Below are 7,643 nucleotides of genomic sequence, written 5' to 3' on the forward strand. Positions count from 1 at the left end.
ATATCAGTTATTTTTTACTTGCAAATTATGCATCACTCACACTAAAATCATAGATGCTCAATTTAAATGTGCATGTAAGAACGCCTACTGTGCACATCATATGCAATCTGATTTCCTCCTCATGGTAGTCAGTTCTATCTGGGTGTTATTACCCCTGTTTTACAGATGAGCAAACAGACTCAGAGAGAAATGGTGCATGTAACACACATGACCCAGTGAAAAACTGAATATCCATGTTCACTTATGGGGCCAGGGTCCAAGTTTACCAAATTTCTCAGTCACCTTTAAGGAGCACACAAAAAAGTAAAATTCATGAAATGGTAAGAACTTCCATAGATGATTTCCATCTCTTCTTAAGATCAGTGAAAATGATTAGCTTTAGAATGCTTTTCCAAAATAAACATAGATTTCAAATTGTTTTCCTAATTGAAAAGCCACACTGTAAAATTCCAATGGGCAATTCCTCAGCCTGTCTTGTTATCATCCACAGATGTGATATCAAGAATAACAATAATTAAAACAGTAGGACTCTTTTTCCCTCCAAGGGAGAACAGGTCTCCGGAAACATATTGAGGAAGCGGACAGAACACAGGGCTGCTGTTGTAGACAATGAAGTTATGTGCAATGACCATAACTGGCTGCCTCAGAAAACCAACCTGGCAAGTTGGTGTTGGGAGACTAGCACATGCAAACGATAAGACAATTATGTCTACCTGAAATCTTGATTTCATACACTCTATCAGGCCTTTATCCTATCACAAAAGAGGTTTAACAAACATAGGATTCCTTATATCTAGGAAGATTATGCATCCAAATTGTGGACTTGGGGTCCTTAAAATTAGTAATGGAATTTTACACTATCTGCTTTGAATTATATAATTGCCTAGAAATCTGCTTCTCTTTGGAGCATTCCAGAGCCAGACACTGTAATATACGGCTAAAATTATACATTGAATATATAAGAGCTATCATATGCAACTGTTTGACCAAAAGTACACACAACAGCATTATTTTCCCCTAAAATCTCTCTCAAGTGCTATTTTTGCTGAGATTTATGTTTCTATACTTTAAGGAGAAAATCTTGATTTTTCAGCTTCTGGCTGGAAGCAGTATTTCACATCTAAAATGATATATTGCAGCCAATCTGTCCTGATAAGATGTCAAAAGAAGAATCTGGCAACTCCTGTGAGGTCAGGTACACATTCCCTAGTTTTCGAGTGTAGCCACTAGAACTGGTAAAGTGCTCAGCCAGCCTGTATTATTTCCCAGGAAGTTAATCCAAATTAATCCAAGAACAACCATAACAAACAGCCCTCCTTAGAGGGCCTATTATGCCTGGGGCTTTGCATTAATATTACTTTTTAATTCACAAAACCATTCTAATGTGTTGACATTATCATTCCCATTATGCAGATGAGAAAATTGAGGGTCGGAGAAATTAAAATTATTGCCCAAAGGGCGCAGTGATTAAATGAGAGTGGGAAGATATTTGAAAAAGTAACTTCAAAACTTGGAAAACCCAGCAGCTTTCTGGGCCTACGGCCCTCAGCAGAATCCAAGTATACAACTATCTACTCACAAATGTCACTCAATGGGCACCAACCTTGGTCCTGAAATAAGCTGAAATTAGGTAACTTTCCTGGTCTTGCATGGTCAAACTTATTTCATCAATCCATGAGCAAGTTGCTTAAAAACCAGGCCAATGCCAAATGCCAAACAAAAGGAGCTAAACCCCAAGCTGGGCAATGCGTCCCTAACCGTAGTGCTGGGGAAGTGATTCACCAGCAAGAAAAATGATGCCATCCTTAGATGCTCCATCCTCTCTAGAGCCGAAGAACATGTTTAAGTGGAGATGAGTGGGAGGACACATTTCAGCCCACAACTTTAAACATATCTCTACCTTCTTTCTCTCTCTCCCTCTCTCTCCATCCTCCACCCCTATCCCCTTGCCTTCTTCCCTCTCTTTCTCAGAAAAGTTTGCATGTGTGCGAGTGTGGAGGGTACCGAGAGGAGCTGACAATGTTTAGGAGAGGAATGTACTTTGAGGTCTAACTGGAGTAGCAGTGAAGACGTTTTGAATTCAAAAAGAACCCCCCCACACACAAAAAAAGAAAGAAAGAAAGAAAGAAAGAAAGAGAGAGAGAGAGAGAGAGAGAGAGAGAGAGAGAAAGAAAGAAAGAAAGAAAGAAAGAAAGAAAGAAAGAAAGAAAGAAAAGAACAAGAAAGGGAGACAGACCTCCACTGATTAGCAGAAGCCAGGCTGACTGCAAGGCTGGGGGGGGGGGTTCCCAGGTGATGTCCAGAGTTGAGCAGTAAAAACAAAGTACTTCCCCCCCTCTTTTGTCAGTTGTGCTAAGTTGCAACGTAACAGGAACTTGGGATAACTTGAATCAATCTATGATCGCAAGCAGTGACTTAAATGTGGTCACGTAAAAAACAAAATAAAAAAGCAAACAACCAACCAACCTGCAAGGAATTCTAAGACGTGCGGAAGCCTACAAGGAGCTCAGGGAAGAAAAAAAAATGCTGCACGATTATTTTCACAGGTTGATAAATGTATTGGCTGATCTGTGTCCCAACAGGAAACATGTGCCCAGAAAAATAAATTAAAGAAGTGCTCAGCTGTAGGCTAGTTTAGTTAAGGAGTAATGAAAAGGATAAGAATAGATGATGTGAGTGTAAGAACAGACTCAGAGGCTTTTAGCAAGGGTGTTTCTGGTTTCTATTATCACCTCTCTAATATAAATCTAACTCCAGGGTTCTTAATGACTCTCCAGGGACCACCACTCACCAGATTAAATGTGCCCAACACCAAGGAGGGGCCCAGGAGATTTCAGCCTCTTATCTCCTTTGGGATACATCAGAGTTGGGGATCTTTTTTTTTAAATTTTTTTTTAAGTAGTATTAAAACTAGGGTTATCTAAGCTCTGCTAGTTAAAAAAAAAAAAAAGTCTTAAGAAAGGATATGGATATTGGAGATGGGCCACTCTTGAGGTTCAGAGTGGCCAGAGTTTATGTCAAGCTTACAGGACAGGTTCCTTCCTTGACCCTTCCGGATAAAAATGGTAGTTGTGGGGACAGAGGAAGCCATGCTATGTAGGGTTGATTCTTGTCCAGCTTGGATCCCAAACTGACTTTTTTCTGCTATTTAAAGGCTTATGTGAGTTACCTGTCTCCCAGGGTTTGGCCATGAAGCAGAGTTATAGCTTCTCTAAGCCTCAGTTTCCTTCTTTTATTGGCATGAGATCTCTGAGGAGTCTTCTGGCTCTAAAGTTATATGAGTCTCTGATTCTGATAGAAGGCCCCAGAGAGGAATATAGAAGGATGAAGAGGAATAGTTCTGTTATAAAAAAAAAAAAAAAAAAAAAAAAAAAGCCAGCTCCATGACCCTGGAAGATATGGGGGAGGAAGGAGATGGAAAGAGGGGTGAGCCTACAGGCCCTCCAGGCTCTCTAAGCATTTTCAACCTTCCCTTATTTTTCTTTATTGGCCTCTCTCTCCCAAGACAAAGCTGGCACAGGAGAAGCACTGGTGCTCAACACACAGACCTTTTCTTTAGCTCCTTATCTAAGTTACCCCAGGACACTACATTTCTGCCTTTTTCTCAAGAGCCCTGTCTTGGGGATGTTGGGAGGGTTTCTGGCAAAACCCAAGACAACTGCCCAAGCCACCTTCAATCTCTGGACAGCCTTTCTGTTATCCTAAGAAGTGGTTAGTTTGAAGGGGGTGGGGTTGAAAAGAAGTGGGTCCTCCTTCCCATTCTTAGCACTGGGGAGAACCAAGGTAATCTGAAGACCACATTTGAGCATGTGTATGCAAGAGAGAGGGGGAAAGTGCAGCCACCTCTCTCCACCACTTCCTCCCCCATGCCCACTCTCCCTCCCTCCACCCACCTACCCCCCAGAAGCCATCCTTCATCTGCTTGGTTTATTATCATATTTTTGTGTTAATACATTCTGTTGATCTGCAATGTCAGGTTGGATAATGAAATTAAATTGGGTCCCTTCGATTTCCAATGGCTAAACATTTGTGCCTCTAACTCCAGGGCTGCCATGCAACTTAAACACATTTGAGAGTGTCAATCACACAGCACAGGCACCCCACACTGCAGCGGCTTTCTTGGGGAGATTTTTTTTTTTTTTCCTGGTGAACATTTGCAAAGGCGTTTGCCCAGGACGCAGACAACCTGCATCATTCTAGCAAACCGGCTTACTGGTGAGCACAACCTGATGGAACAGATGCCTGGGCCACCCTCTCCCAATTTTCTGACCCCCAATAGCCAGGTCTTTAAGAATCCCACTGAAGGGGATGAGGGGATCAAGGAACAAGGAATGCTAAATTAAAGGGCATTTTCTTCAGCAATAAAATAGGAAAATAGGGATCACTCACTGTATTTCAGACAGATCACAGCAACATCCAGATGGAAATCCAGGTGGTTAAGAACAAGCGAAAACGCATGATCTTGACACCAAAAAGAAAAAAAAAAAAAGGTGGGGGGGAGGTTGATGAAGAAAAATCCAACTGCAATTATCCATCAATTTTAGTCAACATAGGCACAAATCCAACTGTGCTCTCTGCTGGTTTCTCTCCCCCAATCAATGCCTCATTCTGCCGCGGTCAACTTTTCTTCTCCGAAATTTCTTTGCAGATGTATTATTAATTCCCTCTCCTCTTGTGGGAAATTCAAAAAGAAAAGAAAACACCACCATAGCAGGTCTTTACTTTCCTAAAAAAAAAGCCCCAAACTTTCAATTCCAAAAATATCTCCTTGTTTTACTTTCTCCCTTACAGAGAAAAACGAACATACTTTTTCTTTGTGGATCCTCCGTTCTCCATTTCCAATCATCCTTTTGGGGAGAGGGGGCAGCTGTTTTATTATTATTTATTTATGTCAGAACACACCAAGCCCCGTGGGTCTGACACAGGTTTATTTCATTTTTCAAGGCTCCCTGTGTGCACACATACACATTTGTGTTAAGATCCAGGTCTCACAAGAAAAAGCTTCCTTCTTCCTTTTCTCTTGCACAATCAGTTTATCCACTGCGTTAGGTTCCAAGAGAGAGCTGCGTCCCGCATCCTTCATTTTTGCAAGACACCCAACCGCCACCGCCACCAAAAAAGTCTCCGTTTACATCGTTGATTCCTCACCCCCAGCTCCCCCTTCGAAGAATTTGGGGGTCAACTCGCCCCATACGCCAGCCTTCCGGCCGGCCCCTTCTCCAAAGATCTGATTAGATTTCTCATCACAACCCAGTGCGCAATTGGATTTTTGATTTCAGCCACCCGGCCAGCCACCTTCCCCTCTCCCTCCAAACTCCCTGTTATATCCTGTCTCCTTCCCTCCACCGCCTCTGCAATTTCATAATCTCACGTTAAATGGAGTGCGGGGGGCGGGGGCGGGGGCGGGGGCGGAGGTAGTGGAGGAAAATTTCAAGGCTCCGTCAGCTGTCAAGAAGAAACCCATTCCTCCCCCCCTCGACTTTTTTTTTCTTCTTTTTTTTAAGGCTCGGGGTGGCTTTCGTTTCCTCTGTCCCCGCCCCCACCCCCGGCACCCGGTCCAGATCCTCCAGGTGTTGCAGAACTCCGCGATCAGGGCCGGGATCACGGGGGAGACGCGTGACGCGTTCCCTCGCCGGTGGCCCCTGCCAGCCCCGGGGTCCCCTTATCCTCCATCAGCGGGCAGCGCATCCGGGGCGCCGCGGCGAAAGAAGTTCAAACTGGGCTTTTATTTCAAATGGGGAAGGCGAAGCGAGGGGACCCACGGGGTGTTAAGACAAATTTAAAAATCATAATAATAAGGAAAGAAAAAAGGAAAATAGAAAATGGAACGAAGGAGATTAAAAATTAAAAAAAAAAATCCCTAATCGCTGGCTCCTCTCATCCTTCTCGAATGAAACTGCAGCTTTGATCTCATTTCCAGCTGCGTCGGGTGCATTTTGGAGCCACAAGTTGGTCTCTCTTCGCGCAGACCTTCTCGACAACGGCTGGTCCTCCGCGAGGAGACGCGTTCTTGGGAGCGCAGCTGCTCCGCGCCGTCCTTAGCGCCATCGCCCTGGCTCGCGGCTCCCTGCGCGGCAGAAACCCCGGTCCCCTTCCATCCACTTCGGCTTGAACTCTCTTCTTCTCCCGCCCGCTCCTCTCCCAGCCCCCCCTGCCCCCTCCCNCTTGTGCCCGCGGCAGCTCTGGCCGCTCTAGGCTTTCTCTCAGCCAATGCCACGTCCTGACGTTTTGGGTCCTAGCTCCCAAAATCTCCTCTCGGACTGCAGTCCCCTTCCGTCCTCTACCCCTCTTTCTTTCCCCTTTTCCTTTCCCTTTCTCTGCTTGTGATCAGTAAAATACAATTACCCAATTACCTCCCATCATCTTAGCACTGATTGGTCAATTGCGTTAACACTTGAAGTCGGGGACGAGGGGATTGGAGCCTCTGCGGTGTGGCACCGCTGCCACCTGGAGGGCAGAGCCAGAACAGCTGAGCTTCTCAGCAACCCCCAGTGCTCGGAGGTTAGTAATAGGCAAAGAAACTCAGGGCTTGTGTGGGAGAAGTTATTATTATTTTTCCTTTTCCTAAAAGCCTGCCTGTTTTCATCCTGAAAGCCAGGAGTTGGAGCTACAACGGGGAAGGCATTGAAATCAAATCAGCGCTAGGATTCAGACATATCACCAAACACACAAAGCTGTTGCTTTCAGATTGCTGGGCAAGAGACTCTCCTTTCCCTAGCCAAGCAGGCTGGTCACAAGGTAAGGATTAACACGGTAGTATTACCCAGGATAGGCTAATCAGAAGGAATCTAGGAGTAACTGAAAAGCTCCTAGGAAGGGAGGCTGGTCCAGGAGGATAATCTCAACAGAGATAGGAGAGCCTTCAGCCCAGGCAGTGTTGCAGTAAATTGGCCTGTTCGGTTTGTACAAGACATCCAGGACAGTTTGACAACTCAATTCCACATTCCTTCCTCCTGGTTGTGGGCTTTTCCATCAACGCATGTTAAGGGTTCCGGTGGGGGGGGGGGGCAAGTGGCACTTTTCAACTTCACAGAGTGTTCTTAGAAAGACGGAGGGGCCCATGAAACATTAGTACTACATTCATGTTGGTTTCTTTCTCCACTACATACTTGTCAGTAAAGAAGTGTATATGTTGGAGGAGATGGGCACATATGTATCTGCCTCAGGCTCCCTAATTAATGATCTTTGTGCTGATTTTCTTTATTTTTGAGAGATCAGAATACGTACTTGGCTTAAAAACAGTTTTAAACAAAGTGAGTTAATCATAATGAGAAATGTCATTAGACAAAAAGGAGATTTTTACTAAGGGAACATCAGAGGCATATCCAAGTTCACACCAAATGTTCTTTTTTTCTTTCCTGTTCCCTTTATAGTACATGGATATTTTCTCACTTAGCATTAGAAAATTTAAAAAAGAACTACATCTATACATTTATTTGGGTACTAAGCACATACCCTCATACGTATCTTAAATGTCAGCATCTGCAAGGGGAAAGGCCTTTCTTTATACATGGATTGTAATTTATTATAATTTCCCCATCTTTTTGGAGAGCTTTGATGTAGTTATGAATTGCATCAACATGTGGATTTGTTGAGGTGTAATGGCATTGTTTCTATTTTTAAATAAATGCTATATTGATTGA

General features: G+C 44.0%; 1 protein-coding gene across 5 annotated transcripts in view; it reads right to left on the reverse strand.

The window, feature by feature from the left end:
* Window positions 1-6,138, reverse strand: part of LRRC4C (leucine rich repeat containing 4C) — a 156,861-nt gene extending 150,723 nt beyond the window's left edge. For all 5 annotated transcript variants that reach the window (XM_002925196.4, XM_019805902.2, XM_011232270.3 and 2 more), the window contains exon 1: window positions 4,390-6,138. The gene's annotated coding sequence lies outside the window, so the exon portion shown is untranslated. The remainder of the gene's footprint in view (window positions 1-4,389) is intronic.
* Window positions 6,139-7,643: the final 1,505 nt, after the last annotated feature.

The sequence above is a fragment of the Ailuropoda melanoleuca genome, chromosome 16 (genome assembly GCF_002007445.2).
Source record: "Ailuropoda melanoleuca isolate Jingjing chromosome 16, ASM200744v2, whole genome shotgun sequence".
NCBI classification, from domain to species: Eukaryota; Metazoa; Chordata; class Mammalia; order Carnivora; family Ursidae; genus Ailuropoda; species Ailuropoda melanoleuca.